The following is an 11,864-nucleotide window of genomic DNA, read 5'->3' as shown; positions in this document are numbered from 1 at the left end:
TCTTCTGACCTGTACAGGCACTTACTCACTGCAGCATGCATGCTCACATGCAACACACACACGCGCGCAAAGAAAACACCTAAATCTTTACAACTATCGTAAGAAATGCCTTTGCATCAAGTAGAAAACATAAATTCATCATATACACATGTTTCGATCATATATACATAGATTAGTTACACTAACATTTAGGAAATATATGTTGATATTAGAAATGCGTACATATATACATATATAGCTATAACTATATATACATATATATGCTAGGAATTGTGTCCCTTATATATGGGGATAAGTGACTCCAAAGGCAATGAGAGAAACTAGTCTGTGCAAAAACCCAGTTCTACATGTGGTTTGGGGCTTAGTTTTATTTCAATAGTGAGAGTCCTCCCAAGGTTACAACTGAGTGTGGCCCTCTACTAGGCAGGGACCCCCATCTCTCACATCCACCTGTATAAGCCAGTGCCCTGTACTACATAGACACAGGAAATGCTCATCAAGGGTTGGAAGTCAGCAGCAGTGGAAGTCAAGGTCTGCAGCAGGATTGGCTCTGTTTCCAGCTTGGAGCTTTGCCCAGCTCTGGCCTGGCAGGTGTGGCTGCCCTTTGGTGGGAAGACATGCTCTTCTCTTCCATCAGCTGCCAGAAGCAACATACTTCTCAGTCTCTGTCACCAGCCCAGCTGCACGCCAACCCTACCATTCTCCAGTGTCACACAACTTCCTCCATTCCTCTATGTCACCATCTCTCTTGTGTCTTTAAAAAATTCATCATTTCATACATTTATATACTGAGTTGGGGTATTTTCATCTCCAATACCCTCTCATAGCTTCACCTCTCTTACACTTTGGTCCAGAAACTCCTCTCCTACTTTGATTTTTTTTTTGTAAGTTGGAAAATAACTATTTGTTCTAGAGCATTGGCTAGAGTCCCCTTAGAACTTCTGAAACTGTGTCTTGGTGCCAGCAGCTTTGGTGCCTTAAGCACATTGAATTGAACAGTCTTGCTCAGGGGCCTGCACCCTCCAACAGTGACAATGTCTCAGATCTGTACATCCCTGAAACAGGGGGACAGGTGCACAGACATGTTCTTGTGACTTTTCTCAGTCCCAGTGGATGACAATGCATCTTCATCTTTGTCACGACACCACACAAGATTTGACCTCAGATGGAGACATTACCAGTGAAGGGGAATTTCTTGTCTATGTAGGTGCCCTTGATGGCCTCTTTGGGCGTCTTGAAGCCTCGACCAATGTTTTTGTAGTACCAAGGGAGTTTTTCCTTGCCAGTTTCTCCCAACAAAACACCCTTCACTTCTTATTTTGAAAGACTGTAGGTAAGCACGCTCCGTCTGAATGTCTGCCATCTTTCCAGCAGCCTGAGAAAAGGAGAGATAGGCCCACTCCTGGCTTCCTTATTCCCTACTTTGATATTTTTATTGTGTCCATTTACTAGCCTGCCTTGGCCCATTGTGAGAGCATTTTCAGAACAAAATAACCAAATCTTATCCATGTGCTAATTTCGGGTGCAGCCCATCACGGAATGCCTAGCAGAGGCCCAATAGATGCTATCCAGCTATCACTATGCCCAAGAGAGCTTCCCACTCTCCAAGTTCTCCTGTAGCTGACCTGGCCTTGCTTTCCAGCTGGCTCAGGTACTTTGTAGATGCCAAATTCACACAAAGTGAGGCTTGGAGATCGTTTACTTCCCAAACATCAGGACATCTAGTGGTGTCCCCAACCCCCTTCAATACCCTCTGACTGCCCAAAACCTTCTGTTTTCAAACAAAACAAGATGAAAAACCAGTTTAAAGTCAGGCCAAAGCTGATGAGCTTTGTCAGGTATCCAGACACCAAGCATTAGGAAAGGACCAAGTACCAGTACTCCACGATATATCCTGCCAGCAGAGTTTACCCAGATCCACTGCACTTTGCATTAAAGGGTCTGACGCTGAACTGTCAGCCATGGGTTTCTAGGTAGATTTATGTCAATCAAGCCCCAGGTTTCCCAGAATACACGCTCTTCCTAAACAAAGAGGAAGGGTAGAGACAGAAAGGTTACATATGCTAACAGACGAGCAGTATTTTCATTGAGATTTTCTCCAAGACTTAGGAATAAAGAAGCATTGGACCTAATCTGGGCACTCTGAGAAACAAAGTTCCCGTTAGCAAGCAGCAGCCTCAGAACACTACCTTCTAGCCCTTCTTCCCTGGGGAACAGAGACCAGAAATAGGAGGCACAAGGACAACCTTCACCTCCATGTTCATTCTCTCCCTGGTCCCGTCCTCGGCCAGCACAGCTTCACTTCTGAGGACAGATTTTTCTAGAAATGGTAAAAGCCATCAGATGGCCTTGTATTTTTCATCTTTAAAGAGATGGGTACGAGAACAAAGAGGCAAGCAGAGAAAGAAGGGGACTCAGCTTTAAGCTGCCCACTGCTAAGTAATATTTAAGGAAAGAGCATAATTCTATCGATAGGTTGTTGTCGCTCCGTTAAAATGATCTGAAGACTCTGCAGCAACATGGAGGAGGATGCTAGTCTGTGACTTCAGGGGAAAAGTCTAGAATACTTCACATTAAAACCACTCCATTTTGGGAATGATAGGAAAATATAAACATAAACTAAAAATAAAAATCAGCAAGCCAGTCAGTTGGAGAAAACTACTGTTAATGTGAATGCTTCCATGAAGTCAGTTTGGGTCCTGTATATATGTGTGTACATACACAGACATGTCTTTTAATGTGAATGCTTCCATGAAGTCAGTTTGGATCCTGTATATATGTGTGTACATACATAGACATGTCTTTTCACAAAATTAAGTTGAAATTTGGTACTGTATAGTTATTTTTACATACTATCCTCTCTACATAGTATTTTAATCTTTAAAATATAGCTTTATACCTGCATAGAAGTGACCATGTCAACATCCTAACTAATTTGGTTGGAGCGTATAAAATGGTATATAGTTCAACGTTTGTCAACTCCAAGTGATCTCATGTGGTTCAACCTACCATTTATCAATGACCATGTAAGAGCAGTTGAATTGTGCTCATTAAAATAAAAACATTATGAATAAGTGTTCAATGGATCTAGCTTTAATTTAGATACATTTCTAGAAGAATAACGTGTAGCTTTGCAGATGTCAAGGTCCCTCAGATATTTTTGCATAGCACCCTTCAGAAGCCTTGTACCAGTTTGTACCCTGCTATACTCACCATGTTGCTTCGTCACTCTCAATGCAGGGAACACCTCTATACTTTTCACATAGCACAAAGTCATCTAGAGCAAACTGCAGTTGGTACTTTCTTGCCATTTAGGACAACAACCTATCAGAGTAGTTGTGAATAATTTTGCTCATCAAAGCTCATTGGTATCGACAGAAAAGATCTTCTTTTGAAGATGTCTGTGCAGAAGAAAGATAGGAATGAGCTCTGAAGTCAGAAGGAGAGGCAGTGAGAAGAGAACCTGAGGCAAAGTAGAAACAGCAGTGGAAAGAAACACTCAGAAATGGAAGTACCTGGGTTAAGTTCATAATTGTTATGATTTGAGGTGATAGAGATGATAAAGGCCCTCCTCCAGCTCACACCCTCCTCCTCAGCAACAGTTTCAAGACAAAAGATAATGAAGGTCAAGAGCATGACAGTCAGGGAAGGGAGCTTTGAATACTGGTTATTTGTGCGCCTGCTAAGGTCTCAGTCTTGGTCAAAGTAGCCTCTGTATCTCATTGAGTATGCACTGCCCTGTAAAGAAACAACACCTGGTTATCCCCAAACTACAATGACATAGTGGATTAAAGGCTGGAGGACTATAAAGAATAAAAAAAAAAACAGGGGCCCCCTAGAAAAGATAAGTGTGGGAAGAAAACACAGAAAATCTTTGGTTTTTTTCAAAGACAGAAAAAAAGAGGAAATTATTTGTAAATCTACAAAAACAGTAACAGAACTGCTGAAAAACACCAAGAAACAAGAAATGTAACAGGCCAAAATGAAAAAGAGTTCAACACAGTTCTCACTGTGCGTTTCCTTGGTAGGGGAGGAGCAAACAGAAGCCTTTATTCCAAAGAACTGGAGTTGGAACCCACAAGTGTGATTTGGTCACTATGAAGCTTTTCAAATAATATTAGGAGCAAAATATTCAAACCAACAGTTGTGTAAATCACCGGACAGAGAAACAAAATTATGTAAGAGCAGAGCAGCATGCATCCTTCAAAAGATGGCCATGCCTCAACTACTAAATCCAAAATTAGAAATGGTGAAAAGCTAAACAAATATCTCAAAAATATGCTAGAAAAACACACACACAAAAAAACCAACCAAACAAACAAAACCAACCAGTGACTTCAAGAGTTTATACATGGGCAGATAAATGGAAACAATCTGGAACATGGAGAGGAAAGGCAGCAGCTAGAGGAGATAGTCAACAAGATGCTTTAGAAATCAGCAATATGGATGGATGCAAAGGTCAACAATAGATGAGTTTATCAAGAACACTAATTTTTTGAAATCTTGAGAGGAAAGCATCCAAAAATGTTGGAAATAAAAACATAACAAATCAAAAATATATAAACAGACTTGATTAAGCAGAAAAAAAAAGTATCCAGGACAAGGCTAAGAAGTACATTCAAACATCAATAAAGAAAAGTAAATGAACAAACATGACCACAACCTACAAAAACTCTAAGACTATGACCAGAAGGCCTAACCGAACCATCCATGGAATAGAAGGACTGAGGCAAAAACTAACCTCTCATGGTCTAGTCAGTGAAATAATAGTGATCAACTTTCCAAGTAGAGAAAAAAAATGACACTTAAAGCCCCAGTAGATATGACAAGAGTAGATCCTCTCTACAACATATGATGATCAGCAAAGAAACAACAGTAAAGGCTATGAGGTGAAAATCCCGATTAGTCATTAAAGTCAGAAGCATTGGAATAACATTAGATCTGTCATCATCAACCTTCCAAGCCAGGAAAACATGGGATATTCATTTCAGTCCCCTAGAGTAAATAAGTGCTAACAAGATTCTTAGATCCAGCAAAACACAAAATCACATTTTAAAGTTCACAGATAAATAAAGACATCTCAAGATAAGCACAAACTAAACCAGTTCCAAACCACCAAGACAGACTCCAGAAGATAGTTAAGACAATACTATATACACAGGAGAACAACAATCACAAGAACCCAGGGAAGAATAAATTTTAGGAAAGAAATGGCTTATAGAAAGAGTACTGGAAAGGAAACCTCATGTCCAACCTGGTAAACCTGCAAAGCCCTGATTTAAAATAAAGGGGCAAGGGGAAAATAAAGGACAAATGATAATCCAACTAACATTATTGGAAGGGGCAAGCCTTGTCTAACAACAAATATAAATGATCTCGATGATCTCAAGTCATTAACAAAGAGATTCAGATTAAACAGGTGTCCACTGAGTTAGCTTTGACCAGGCAGCAGGGATGGGGTCGGAGGTGAAAGGGGCTGCTGGGAGCGGCAGAGTTCTGCAGGCAGGAGGCTCACTAGTTGACATCCTTGGCAGGCCTGCTCTTTCCAGAAGAGAAACAGAGGAAGTGGAGTGGATCTGGGGGAGAGAGGAAGTAGGGGAAGCGCTGAGTGGAGTGAAGGGAGAGGAAACTGCAGTCAAAGTGTAATGTATGAGAGAAAAATAAAGGAGGAGATTATCTAACCTGAGTAAAACCCTAGTTCCAGTTGTGTGGCTTGGTCTTCCTGTGAGACTTTGAACAATGGGAGGAGGAGGCCTTCTCTGACTCTTTCTCCTGCTTTTGGGACCCTCTCCCTGATAGTAGGTTCCCTCATCCAGCCTTAAAACAGGAGAGCTGCCTGCAAATTGACATGCCATGTTTGATTGGAATCCACCGGAGGCCTGGCCTTTTCTGAAGAGAAACTGAAGAGGAGGAGTGGATAGGGGAGAGGAGGGAGTGCAGGGGTGGGGAGGGTTGGTAGGAAAGAGGAGAGGGGAAGCTGTGGTTGAAGTGTAAAAAAAAATTTAAGAAAACTAGATTCAACTTTTTTTAACCTACTTTCTTTTTTAAAAAAATATTTTTAATTAGGTATTTTCTTCATTTATATTTCAAATGCTATCCCAAAAGTCTCCCATACCCCCCCAACTCCCTTACCCACCACGCCCACTTCTTGGCCCTGGTGTTCCCTGTACTGGGGCATATAAAGTTTGCAAGACAAAGGGGCCTCTCTTTCCACTGATGGCCGACNAGGCCATCTTCTGATTCATATGCAGCTAGAGACATGAGCTCTGGGGTACTGGTTAGTTCATATTGTTGTTCCACCTATAGGATTGCAGACCCCTTCAGCTCCTTGGGTACTTTCTCTAGATCCTCCATTGGGAGCCCTGTAATCCATCAAATAGCTGACTGTGAGCATCCACTTTTGTATTTGCCGGGCACCGGCATAGCCTCACAAGAGACAGCTCTATCTAGGTCCTTTGAGCAAAATCTTGCTGGTGTATGCGATGGTGTCTGTAGATTCAACTTTATGCTATCTCTGAGTACATGTCCAGGACACCTACAAATTGATGGTCAGAGGATTAAAAATCAATTTATCTATCAGCATAAGCTGAAAACAAGGTAGCATAGATATTTTATTTTCTAAGAAAAGAGATTCCAACCTTCAAAATTAGAAGAGATAAGGAGCCACTACATACTAATAGAAGGAAAATTTCATCAAGACGATATGAAAGCAATTGTGCCCCCCATTTCATAAAATAAAAAACTATTGGGCATTGCAAAGTCAGATAGATCCTGAGACAATAATAGTAGATGACATGGATAACCCATTCTCATCATCTGATAGGCCATTCAAACTAAAGGCCAGTTGACAGGGCATAAACGACATCAAAGATCAAATGGACCTGTCAGATGTGTACAGAATATTCCAATCTAGTAGATATGAAATGCACATACTTCTTAGCAGCTTACAGAATTGTCCTTAAACAAGATTATATTCTATGTCAAAGAAAACCTTAGAATACAAAGGAACGTAAATAACTTCCTATATCTTCTCAAATCATAGTGAAATAAAAGTAGAAGGCGATAGAAGAAAATGATACATGCACACCAGTACTTAGTGACTCACGCATGTACTAATAACTTGACATGGATGTCTCAAATAAACAACATAATGATATACCTGAAGGTCTCAAATAAATAACTAATGATATACCTTCTGTTCTTACAGAAACAAGAACAAGCAATAGATGGCAAGAAATAATAAATATCAAGACAGAAAGTAAAGATATGGAGACTAAGAGAACAGTATACAGAATCAAAAAGTTGGTTCTTTGGGGAAATGAACATGATTGGCATAGTCTTCTAGCCTACTCTGACCATATTAAAGAAGAATCAAATTAATAAATTATCAATGAAAGAAGATGTTACAACAGAGTCCACGGAAACCCAGAAGATCATTAGGGAATATTTTGAAAAGCCTATATTTCAAAAATCTGGAATCTCAGGAAGAAATGAATAAATTCCTACATATGTAAAATGTATCAAAATTAAACTAAGAGGATGTCAACACTGTAATATATCCATAAAAAAATGAAGATATTAAAGTGGTAGTAACATGTCTCCTAATAAAAACAAATAGATTAATTCTGATGTCTACCAAATCCTCAATCATCTAACAGCAATACTCTGCAAACTACACTCCAATAAAATAGAAAGAATGCTATCCAATTCATTCTGACATCAAAACCAGATAAGGATACAACACCTACAACAAAAAGGGAAGAAAACCGCAGACCAATTTCCCTGTTGGACATAGATGTAAAATTGTTCAATAAGATATTTAAAAACTGAATTCAAGAACATTCAAGACTGCAAAACATGGTTAGTTTGGTATTGTTCCAGAGATAGATACAAATAGAAAATGAAAAAGCCAAAACATCCTTATTTGCAGGTGGCATGACCATCTACTTTCAACAAAGTAACAGGATCTATAATCAATATATAAATGTTAGTAGGTTTCCTATATGCCAACAATGAACTTGACAAGAAAAAAATGAGGAAAATAATCATATTCACTATAACTTCCTAAGAATACCTAGGAATAAACCTAACCAGAGTGAAAGACCTCTAGAATAAAAACTTGAAAAACCCTAAGAAAGAAATTGAAGAAGACACTAAAATATGGAAAGATGTCCCTACCCATGGTTAAGGAGAGATAATACAAAACTAATCACATTGTTAATAGCAATCTGTAGATTCAATCTAATTCCCACCAAAATTCCAACAATGGGGTTCACAAAACCAGAAAATAAATTCCTTTAAAATTTGTATGAAAGACCCCAAATAGCCAAACAAATTCTAAAAAGAAACAGTTCTGGAGAAATCACAATACCTTATCTCAAACTACACTATGGAGCCATAGTGACAAACACGAACATGTTAGCAGCACAAAAACAAAATGTAGACCAAAGAACTAGAAGACTCAGAAATTAACATATCTGTAGCTACCCTGTCTCTTACAAAATTAGCCAAAATATACATAGAAAAAAAAAAAGACTGCATCTTTGATGCTAGGAAAACTGGATTTCCATATGAGAATAGGAAATTGGAGCTGTATCTCTCATCCTGAGCAAACACATACATTCAAAAATTCAAACCTAAAAACAAATGCTTAGCCAAAGATTTTAATGTAAGACTTGCACTGCTGACTGTGTGAGGTAAAACTAAGATATAAGTAAAGGCAAAAGCTTTCTGCAAAGGACTCTAGTGGCACAGGAAATCACCCTGGGAGCTGAGAGACAGGACCATTTAAAATTCAAACTCTGTTCAGGAAAGGAAATATAGTCGAAGCCCACAGAATGGGGATGGGAATCTTCATTAATTATATATCAGATATGAAGTTATCATTTAGACTATATACAGAGTACAAAAGTCAAAAGCAAAAAACAAAACTGATTGGAGAATGAGTAAATGGAATAATAATGAATTTAAGAGAACATTCGAAAAAGAATACAATATTCAGTGAAAACCCATTTAACCCTCTGAGCTATCAGGAAAGGAAATTAAAGCTGCCTTGTGATTCTGCATCATCCCAGTCACGATGGCTTTTGCCAAGAAAACAGATAACAACTAACACTGATGAATATGTGGGGAAAGAGCAGCCCTCACTCACTGCTGATGGAACCATCAGCTAGTACAGCCACTATGGAAATTTGTGTGGAAGCTCCCCCACATACTAAAACCATTAGCATATGATCCAGTATAACACTCCTGTGTATATACTAGAGGACTTTAAGTTAGCATACTGCTGTACACGTGGTTGATGCTGCTCCATTCTCAATAGTCAAGAAACAGAAACAACCTAGATATCTATCAACAGACGAATGGGCATAGAAAATAAGATACTCTCTCTCACATACAGTGGAATTTCAGTCTGCTGTCAACAATGAAATTATGGCATTTAATAGAAAAGTTAATGAAACAGTGGATCGTTATGTTAAAACATCCCAGACTTAGGTATATTGTTTTCTCTCAAATGCAGAATCTAGACAATATATGTATCGTGGGAAATAAGTACAAAGTATGATTATGTAAGTTCACGAACATGTCACAATGAAACACATTCCCTTACATGTTAGCCAAAAATACAATTTATTTAAAAGATGGGAGGCAGGTCATTTAGGAAGTTCTATCCTAGGAGATTTCTACAAATTTCTTTTAAAGTAGGAATTACCTTACCAACTGTATCAAATATTCAGCCTCACACAAGTAGAAAGTACATCACATCCTTTACCATCCTAACCATTGCCTCCTACAAAGAGAATTCTGGGAGAGCTACAGAGTGTAGGGGTGGGGGAATATGGGGGGAGGGCTCAGTATAGCCACCAGCTGATGGAGCAGCTTCTATAAAGGGAGCTGAAAAAAAGAAAACAGCCTAAAGAAAAGGCAGAAACTCTAGCCAAAGTGACTGCAGGCCAACTAAAACATCAGACTGCATAAAAGTATGGAGATCCATCAAGAAAAGGCTCCATTATGAGCAGTTGCAAAAGCTTCTTAACTCTCAGAAACTCCCTGGTTCCCAATAAAGCTCCAGACCCTCCAAGTTGGCTTGGCTAAAGAGTCAAAAGGAGCACATCCCAGAGCCTTCCTGGAGCCTGTCGAAGGCCATTGCACAGGTTGCCATGTCCCTGCCATTAGAGACTACAAACGCAGTAAACCAGCTGGAGCAGGTAAAGATTGTGTGCACAGATCAATTTTCCTTCTCCTAGCTCATTGGCTACAAGGGCATTCAATCTGCAATAATTTCATTTCACACATCACCAGGAGCTAGGTTTTGTACTTATCAGTGGTTAGTGAACTGTGCTTAAGCTGTGGACCAGGATCTAGAACTGACTGGCCTTTCTACAGTTCTCCTTTTTAGCCTCCAAGATTCCTGCCTATCATGGGGCAATCGGCCCTAAAGGCAGGAGACAAAAAGTGGAGTTGTCATCTATAAGATGGAACACAGGGCCCCCAATGGAGAAGCTAAAGAAAGCACCCAAGAAGATGAAGGGGTCTGCAGCCCTATAGGTGGAACAACAATATGAACTAACCAGTACCCCCGCAGCTCGTGTCTCTAGCTGCATATGTAGCAGAAGATGGCCTAGTCGGCCATCATTGGGAAGAGAGGCCCCTTGGTCTTGCAAACTTTAAATGCTTCAGTACAGGGGAATGCCAGGGCCTAGAAGTGGGAGTGGGTGGGTGGGGAGCAGGGCGGGGGAGGGTATAAGGAACTTTCAGGATAGCATTTGAAATGTATATAAAGAAAATATATAATAATAATAATAATAATAAGTGGAGTTGAAAGCTTCTACATCAGAAAATATCAAGAAATTCAGCTTCTATTTCTCAGAAGTGGTTTCTCCCTCAATATCTGAGGGAGAGGGCATGCATGCAGAACCTTAGTTACATATAATTATTTGTTCTTTTATAGTTTGTCTTCATATAGAAGCATAAGCCAGTGGTTCCTGTATTCATTTCATAAGTACTTCTTTTGCCTATAGCATATCTCCACTGATTATCATTTCCAGCACCATCGCTAAATTCATGTCTTTCATAATGCTTCCTCCAAGCTTTGTAGCCCAGAATATGAATCTTTATCCAAAATGAACTTTGGAAGTTGTGAGTTTCCTGGAAGACCCACTTAAAACCTAAGCAATCACTTCCTGGATCAGTAACTTCTTCGAGGCCTCTTGAGAAAATCTGTTCTCTGTCCTGCAATGTTACATCACAAAGTTCTAGTTTCTAAAATATTGTTAATGGAATTTTCTATTTTTTATGCTTATACATCCAACCTGTTTATATGACTTTATAGAGGTATTTACAAATACAAACCCTAAAGCTTAAATAGCTTCAAGTTTCCAAATATAGTAACCCTAAGTTACTGAACTCCCACAGAAAATGCCAGTTTTCACTTTTTCCATTTCTCTATTTTTATTTTATTGAAAATGAATTTTTATCATATATTCCAATTATGGTTTCCCCTCCCTCAGCTCCTCTGAGATCCTCCCCACATCCCCTCCATCCAAACCCACACCCTTTCGGTCTCCATTAGAGATCAAACAAGCATCTAAAGAATAATGAAATAAAATAAAATGAAAAAGAAAAACCAAACAAACCAGAATAAGACAAAACAAACAGAAGGAAAAGCCCAAAGGAAAAACACAAGACACACATGTGGACACGGACACACACATTTTTATATACTCAGGAATCCCATAAAAACACAAAGGAGTGGATGAGAATGAAGAATTTCAACTCAAAGGACCAGCAAACATCTTCAACAAAATTATAGAAGAAAACTTCCCAAATCTAAAGAAAGAGATGCCCATGAACATACAAGAAGC

General features: G+C 39.2%; 1 pseudogene; it reads right to left on the bottom strand.

Annotated features, from left to right (window-relative positions):
* Positions 1–932: 932 nt before the first annotated feature.
* On the bottom strand, positions 933–1,363 carry LOC110308722 (annotated as a pseudogene).
* Between the last annotated feature and the right edge of the window lie 10,501 nt (positions 1,364–11,864).

Source organism: Mus caroli, chromosome 13 (genome assembly GCF_900094665.2).
Source record: "Mus caroli chromosome 13, CAROLI_EIJ_v1.1, whole genome shotgun sequence".
Lineage (NCBI taxonomy): Eukaryota > Metazoa > Chordata > Mammalia > Rodentia > Muridae > Mus > Mus caroli.
The sequence above is the reverse complement of the archived record's forward strand: the minus strand, read 5'-3'. Positions and strand labels throughout refer to the sequence as shown.